At 40.9% G+C, this 8,419-nt stretch overlaps 1 long non-coding RNA gene across 1 annotated transcript in view; it reads left to right on the forward strand.

Annotated features, from left to right (window-relative positions):
• Positions 1-5,214, forward strand: part of LOC149090494 (uncharacterized) — a 59,289-nt gene extending 54,075 nt beyond the window's left edge. Inside the window, exon 4 of the long non-coding RNA XR_016197508.1 lies at positions 4,838-5,214. This is a non-coding gene — a long non-coding RNA (uncharacterized LOC149090494). The remainder of the gene's footprint in view (positions 1-4,837) is intronic.
• The last annotated feature ends 3,205 nt before the right edge of the window (positions 5,215-8,419 follow it).

Genomic DNA, 8,419 nt, shown 5'->3' on the forward strand with positions numbered 1-8,419 from the left:
CGGTGATCGTAGTTCACTGTGATCTGGGCAACTGCTAATTGCAGTTAGTCAATCACTCAGTGTAGAGGTCAAAGCCTTGCCTCATACATGCACATAGATATATACATATATATTTTAGTATTCATAATCAAACGTGTGTGTGTGTGTGAGCTCATGTGTCAATGCCACGCAAATCGCTGAAAAGTTAAAGTCAATGCACTTCTCCACACGCATTTGGCGGTTTCGCCTCGCGTGAATCATTTTTTTGGTTATTTGTCTGGCTATGCACTGCAAGCTTCTAAGCACCCTGTATCACACACACACACACACACACACACACGCACTCACACTGCTGCAGGCATGCCAAAAAAACTCGCCTACGTGCGTGCCGAATGAGAGCGAAAAAAATAAAACTGCAAGCGCTTGCGCTCCCTATATCTCTCTCACTCCCTCTTTCTCTCTCAGTGAGATCATCGGCAGGTCAGAAAATTGTGTGTGTGTGTGTGTGTGAGCGGCGACTATCGCTCTCTGTGTATAAGTTGTTTGCTATCTTTCTACATCGTCTTTTGCCATCGCCATCGCCTTCGCCTCCTCTTCCTCCTCCCCATCTCGTTCTCTTTCTCCCCCCTCTTTGTCGCCTTGGCCATGACGCTCGCTCGGGTCAATGACTGCCAAAAAAATTATTTTTTGACTTTTGAGCAGAAGCAACAAAGCTGAATAGCTGCAGTTGTGTATGCGGCGAGTGTGCGTATGTGTGTGTGTGTGTGTGTGTGTGTGTGTGTGTGTGTGCAAAAGGCATACAAGTGTCGTTCTTGTTCTGGTTCTCGTTTCTCATTCCGCGTTCCTCCGTCGCAACCGCCGCTGCTGCCGCTGCTGCTGTCGCCTATGCAGTTGCGCATATTTTCGTAGGCGTTTGATACTGCGCAAAAGAAACAACACACATTTGTAGCGTGCACATACATATGTACATATGTATGTACATCTATCCGTACATCATCCGTACATGTATATTTACATACATACATAAGCTGCTCTACATTGGTATGCCTAAAATTTCGTGCTAAATTAGAATGGCTTCTCTGCCGCAGCCGCTGCCGCTGCCTCTGTCGGCGTTGCTGCTGCTGCTGTTGTTGTCATTTAATACCCGAAATTCTAGTCTAACCGGATACAAGGTTCGTTGCATTATTTTGCATTGTTTGGGCCCTTGCCTTTCCTGGTACGCAATATTTATTCTGCTCTGTTCTGTTCCCAAACAATAATTTTTTGCAAAAGATATAGCAGACGGCTCTATAAGCTATATACAATGTATGTGAATATATGTTCTGACATAAATATAGTCTTACCAGGGAACTGAAAATCGTTGCGCTTTTTGGCTCTCGACTAAGTGCCCCAAGTTTATGTATGCATGTACATACATATGTATAAGGTACGGGCTAGGCATGTGTATGTATGTATGTATTCAAGCTTATTCAATATACATACACACATATATTTGCTATAGATCTATTTATGTACATATATAAATGTGTATAGATTAGTTTTCATATGAATGGAAAATTCGTCTTACATACTTATAGATTGATATCTATTGCGCATGTAGTAGTATATAGGCTAAGTACTATGGACCTATCCTACTTTCCATTCTTCATCAATATATTTCTAATATAACTTTCTTACTGGGTTACTCAACAGTGAACACAGCATAACCATATAATAATATAATATAATTTAGGAAAGATTGTGTAAGTTCATGTACATATACATATGTACATATATTCTATCACTTCTAATGAATATTTTCCAAAAGCTGTATTGCTTCTAATTTAGAAACCGCATTAGTAGGGCACACCCGAAGGGAGGAGCCCAGCCATTATGTATGTATGTGCGCCATGTGCGACGATCCTGAGTTGATAGGAGACGGCAACAGAGTCTTGGCCGTCAATTTTTTCAGCACAATTGCATCTTTATCCCCGCTCTCTCCCTTTCTTCATCCCTCGATCTATTGAGATCTCTCTCTCTCTCTCTCTCTCTCTCTCTCTCTCTCACTCTCTCTCTCTCTCTCTTTCTCTCTGTCTCTCTCTTTTGATCGTCACTGTTGATCATTGATCATCGATCCCTGATCACTGAGCATTGATCATTCCTCGTCTCGCCTATCAAACCTTGCAGGGGACGGGTACTACCGACTGCATAATACGCCTTCTTATTTGGTAGTAGGACCCACAAAGTGCCAGTAATCCCTGCTGGTCATTTTACAAGATTTGCTGATCGTCGTCTTCTTCTTCTTCTGCTGCTGCTGCTGCTTCTTCCTCTTCTTCTTCGTCATCGTCGCCCTCGTCGCATGAGTAATTTGCTATTTGATATTTTTGTATGCATGCTGTGTGTGTGCGTTTGCAAGTTTCGGGTTTTTATTTTTGTCCGCTTTTTGACAACTGCACACGCGTTGTCCCTCCCCTGCCTTCGTTGTCTCTGGTGCTGCTGCGCTCTCGTTTGATGCCTTTTTGCTTGCTCTCGCTCTCTCTAACAGCTTGAAGATCGGCACACACACATATATAGAAACACACACACACACAGACGCAGAAGAGGAATCTCTTGCTGCTGTTGTTTTGGTTTTTGGTTCTGCTTTTTGGGGGGCTTTTGTTTGGTTTCAATTTTGTGGGTCATTGAACCGGCCGTAAATTTCGCTCTTGCCTAAAAACAAAAAATTGCAGTCAATTTAACTGCGAACAAATTGTGTGTTTTTTGCTCTTCTTCTTCCTCTTCTTCTCCTTATTTTCTTTGCTTGGAATTTGTGTGATGCCGAGCTGGTTCTGGTTCTGGTTTTGATTCGGAATTCAAATTTGGATTTGAGTCTGTTTTGTACTGTACTGAGCTGAGCTAAGCTGATCCAATCGCTGTCTCTTGTTCTTCTTCTCTGTTGAGTCGACGTTGTTGTGGATTGGGAAGTACAAACCCACACTCTATCAAATTCAAATAGATAACTGATCGAAATTCCTGCTTTAGTACGAAACAACTATTGATTGTAATATCTTGCACTGCCAGAAAGATTTCAGGTTTATCTTGCACTGCCAGAAAGATTCCAGGTTAAGAAAATCAAGGCCTGAGAATGCAGTATTAGCTGAAATATGGTTTACGAGATCTCAGTGTCCATATGGAGGGACAAACGCACTGACGAACATGGGCGTAGTGCTTTGGCGTTTTGCCCTTCTCTAAAATCCATATATATATATATGTATATAGACATCTATTTTATATAGTCTGCCACGCCTATTTCTGCCTGTTATATACATCCCACAAAACCATTAAATCCTGATATCCCTTTTTCAGGGCATAAAAAAGGGAAACGCTTGTGTAATTGCTGCAATGAGTTGCAAGCAGCGCTGCAGTTGCACTAATTAAATAAGATTGCCGGCAATTACGCACACAAAGACCGCATAATTAAATGAGAGCTCGTTTGGGATAGAGTGAGGCTTAGAGGAGACGCACACACACCTACACACAGACACACATACAGGTAGCAAAGGGCACATTTTTATTGCACTTTTCTTTAATTTCATTCAATTTGCGATTAATTAATAAGCAGCGATTTAGCCAGCAAATGCAAATTGATATTAAATAGCTCGCATTAGCGGTTGCGACCAGACAAAGTGTGTGTATGTGCGCGAAGGCGACGGGTGAAGGGGTAAAGGGAGAGAGATCTGCCTAAAAGTTGGCGTTTGGCTAAGTAAATACATAAACAGATCCTACAATTGGGCCATCAAATTGAGTGAACGACGATAGCGTTTGCCTTGTTCAGCAATTGACTTTAAATGAAAAAAAAGAAGGAAATTATTAAAAAAAAGTGCTCTGCACCTACCAAAGGCACAGGCCCTGCAGCGTCCTGTGACTGCGTTCAAACAACTTTGTTGACTCTGTCTATGTTTACATTCTTCTTTTTTTCACTTTTGCTTTTGTATACCCTGAGATGGAGTTGAAGCCGGGTCTACTGTGTGCTAGTGTCAGTAGAAGGCAATGCCCAACTCGATGGCTCCTCCAGATTCACCTGTTATTCAAAGCATGCCCAAAAAGGACCTCATAGCTAGAGTCGTCATCTTTGGTATTCATTCGTGCTTTGGCTACTCGGAAAAGTCATGTTTATTTCAGATTCATTAGGAACTAGAATCGAGAGTACTTAAGCCAAACAGCATGCACGCCTAGTTCAGGGTAATTGCTAGTCGAGCACTCTCGACTCGAGTGCCCTTGTCTTTTTGTTTTTGTAGCCTGCTTTTGTGCTGCAGTTAGAACTGGAGCTAGAGCTGGAGCTATTGCATTGCCCGGACAAAGGCTGGCGCGGAGGCTGTGTGGCTGCGTGGCTGTGTGGCTGTGTATGGCTGTGTGTAGCCGTGGGGCTAGGGGCTTAGGCAGAAGCTGCTCTCGGACGACCGCAGCACATGCCGCATCCTGGACTAAGGGGACTATGGACGGGTCTAACGGGAGTACGGGAAGTTTTTCGCGTTTCCGCGTGTTAAACGTCGTTTTAGTAGTTTTCTATACATTGGGGATGTGGATGTGGTTGTGGATGTGCCTGAAATGGTGCTCCCATCCTCTTTCACTCGCTCTTCCTCTCTCTCTACTTTACTCTGTCTCTGTGTGGTTTTTTGTGTTGCCTTTGCCGGGTGTGAAAAATGATAAAGTAAACGTTTTTCTTATTGTTTTTATAACTTTGTAATTTCTGACGCCAGGAGCCAAACGGCAAACGGTGTAATAGAGATTATGGCGCACTTATATTTGTGTATATATAGAGATATTTCATAGATTTCGATTTAACTGAGATTAAAATATTAAATTCTAATTTGAAAACTTTTGTTTCGTCTATTTCCAGGCCTTGCTTGAACTTGGCGGGGAATCAATCGATACTCGGCCGCAATTCGTTGGCCAATTCGCTGGGGATAAGGGCAGAACAATACGCTGGGACCTTGATTCACGCTGGTCGACCAGAGGACCATAGGACCAGCTGAATACATACATACAGACATAAATACATATATATTTACACTTAATTATATTTACTCTGTTTAGTAATTGAGACATGCCAAGGACATATAGTCTATATATATGAGTAGTGGGTCATTCAAGTTTTGTGTTTTTTGTTCATGCACTACGAAATAGGGCACATAGCTTAGAGAATATGATATGATCTCCAAATAAAGTATTATTATTATATCCTTGCAAATATAAAATTCCTTTTCATTTCTGTGCGATTTCAGATATATATGTTTAACAAACTGTATAAAGTTGTTATTTGTAAAACTCTTAAACTCAATTTCAGATCTGGGCTATTTTCTATTTGTAGTCATATTTATTTTTTTAAGCTTCTTCAACTAAATATCATAACATAAGCCATACAAAGAGTTTTTAGAGATACCATCTGAAAGTACCTTTAATTATCTGAAAATCTTTCGCATGATCTGAAAGTATCCTAGAGCAATTTTAAGTATCTAATAGAATTTCATAGTAACAGAGAGAACTTGGAGTGTCTAAAAGTATCTCAGAGTAACTGTCAGTATCTTAAGGTATTTGAAACTACAAAGATATTTGACGGTATCTGAAAGTACTCTAGTATATTCCACTAAACTATAAGTAGGTATCCATAGATTTTTGTGTTTCTCCGTTTTAAATATATTTTGGTAATATTCTTGCTTTAGATAAGCTGAAAGAATCTCAAAAAGTCTGAGTGCATTTCAAAGCATTTCAGAGCAATTTATGGTATCTATAGTATCTCAAAGTATTTTCAAGCATCGGAAAATACCAAAACATTTTTGAAAGTATTTGAAAGTACTTGAAAGTATTCTAGTTTCTTTTACTAAGCTACAATTTTTTATCTTTAAGCTTTTGTGCATCTCCATATTAGTTAAAATAAAGTAGAATCCGAATCGAAGTGCTTTAGAATGTTTTTTTGGTCGTGTACTTACTTAGGATTGCGCGAAAACGGAAACGGAAATGCAGGTGTTAAACGGAAACGGAAATTGGGAAAAGCTGACTTACCTCTTGCAAAGCTGCTTTGAGCCTGTTCTTGATTCTGATCCAAGTGCTTGGCGCAGGCAAACACTTATCGAATGGCTTGGTAGCTGTTTAGCTTTTCGACTGTGTAAGGGTGGCTACAAAAGATAGTCCATTGCATAGAGATCGAACGGCAGAGGGGCAGATTGACACTTGAGAGACACAAACTTTGTATGTTTATATGCTTTGCTTAGCTGCACTTTTCAGTTATTCGCAGTTCACATTTGGGAATCAAACAGAAAAAAAAACAATTGTTTTTCTTGGCACTTGAACAAGAAAAAAAAAAAGATGAACGTCGCGCGCTTTGCCGCCCTTTTCAGTTTTATTGCTTCGTTTTGGTTTTGGTTTTGATTTTGTTTTTAGATTTAGTTTTCTTTTGTTTTAGTTTTAGAAACGGCAACTCGGCCACTGGCAGCACGCACAATTGTTAGTTTGTTGCATGTTGCTGTTGCAAGAACTTGGGTTGTCAAGCAAATCCTGTATTGTGTGTTGTCTATTGGTTGTCTGTAGGTTGTTTGTTGGTTATTTGGCTGGTTTGGTTTTGCTTTTGGCTCGGCTCGACGCACGTCCAATCCGATAGCTAACTGATGTTCATCTAAATGGATCTGAACTATTCGAATATAATGTTGCCCAGGAAAACTTTTTTTGGGATCAGTCAGTCGTCGCCGACGTCGCAGCCGGCGTCGTCGTCGGCTTTCTCTCTCTGACTCACGTTGTCCCTCTCGCTCGCGCACATGTGTTCAGTTGGTGCAGTTGTCAATGCTCCAACGGCAAAGTCCGTTCTGAGTTGTTGCTGCAGGGCTTGCACATAATATGCAGGCAACATCATAATGAGCTGCGTCTCATCATCATCAACATGGACATCATCGTCATCGACACACGCACAACAACTTTTGACTACCCCTACTTAAAGCTCTCAAGCTCTGGCTCGGCCCGAACCCTGTCTCGTCCTCTCTCGCTTTCTCTCGCTGTCGCTCGCCCGCTCTGACCAAAGGCCTGTGCTGCTGCTGCAGCTGAACTGCAGCGGCTGCCCCTCCAGGTACACCCCCCGCCCTTGAATTACCTCTCTCTCCATTTTCTGCCACTGCTCCATCTCCTCCAGTTTCAAAGCCGCGGCCGAAAAATAAAAATCTGCCCAAAACACTGACACAAAAAAAAAACCGAAAGAAGGAATGAAAAAAAAAAAATATATATATATATAAAAAGGCAACCAGCAAAACAACTAAGAGCAACAAAAATTGAGCGACACACACACAAACACACAGGAGAGAGAGAGAGAGACACGAAACACAGGCAACAAAGCGTAATCCAAATGCTCAAAAAAAAAAAAAAATAAAAATAAAAATAAAAATAAAATAAAAAAATTGAACAGAAAAAAAAAACGAATTAAATAAAAATGCAATGGAAACCCTATAAAAATGCATACATGTGTGTTTGAGTGTGGATGCGTGTGTGTGTGCATATCTCCCATCCCGTTCCCCTCCCCCACCTGTCCCCACACACATATATTATTGAATATACATATGCCTACATATACATATACATATGTATATATATGTGTGTGTGTGTATGTGTGCACTGGCAAATGAGCGCCGCACTCTCGTCCTTTTTGTTGCACGGCCTATGCGAACAGCAGCGTCGACTGCGCTGCCACCAGCGCAACGAGCAGCGCTGTCGGCGTCGCTGTTCGATACTGTTGTCAAAAGCTGGGTCCAGTGCAACAAAATGCCCACAAAACTTTTTTCCTTTCCTTTTATTTTTTTACTTTTTTTATTTTATATATTCGGCATGCTCCCTCACACATGCACACATGCACACACGCGCATGCACATTTGCACGCTTGCATACATATGGCACATAATGCACAAACACCAGTTGCAGTTGCAGTTGCATCAACACCAGCAACAAAGCGCGTGCGTGCGTACAACAACAACAACAACAACAACAGCGTTTCAAATTGGAATTTAAAATAAAAAGAATTGTAGTAGAAGAAGCAGAATGTTGAACATTTTTCCTGCACATTTTTATTTTGTTTATTTTATTGTTTTGTTTTCAGTTTTTGTTTTTTTTTTTCTCTCTCTCTCTTTTTATATACATTTTCGCTGCTCCTGCCCAATTCACAGTGCCGCAAGCCTTGTGGCAAAGGGCAGCGTTTTAGGAATGCTTAAGCATATGCTACAGAGATCGTCTATCAATAATCATATTGTATCAGATCGTTTCGATTCTAGATCAGAGATCATATCGCAGCGTACTGAACATGTCACATCATATCACATGTACATATTTTGCATATCATACCATATCGCAGATATGGTTAAGCGGATGCTTTAGAGACTATCTATCAATAATCATATTTTATCAAATGGTTTCAATTCTACAGAGATCATATCGTACCATACTGATA

This window comes from Drosophila navojoa, chromosome X (assembly GCF_054131105.1).
Source record: "Drosophila navojoa isolate 15081-1374.11 chromosome X, UAZ_NAV_1.0, whole genome shotgun sequence".
Taxonomy (NCBI): Eukaryota; Metazoa; Arthropoda; class Insecta; order Diptera; family Drosophilidae; genus Drosophila; species Drosophila navojoa.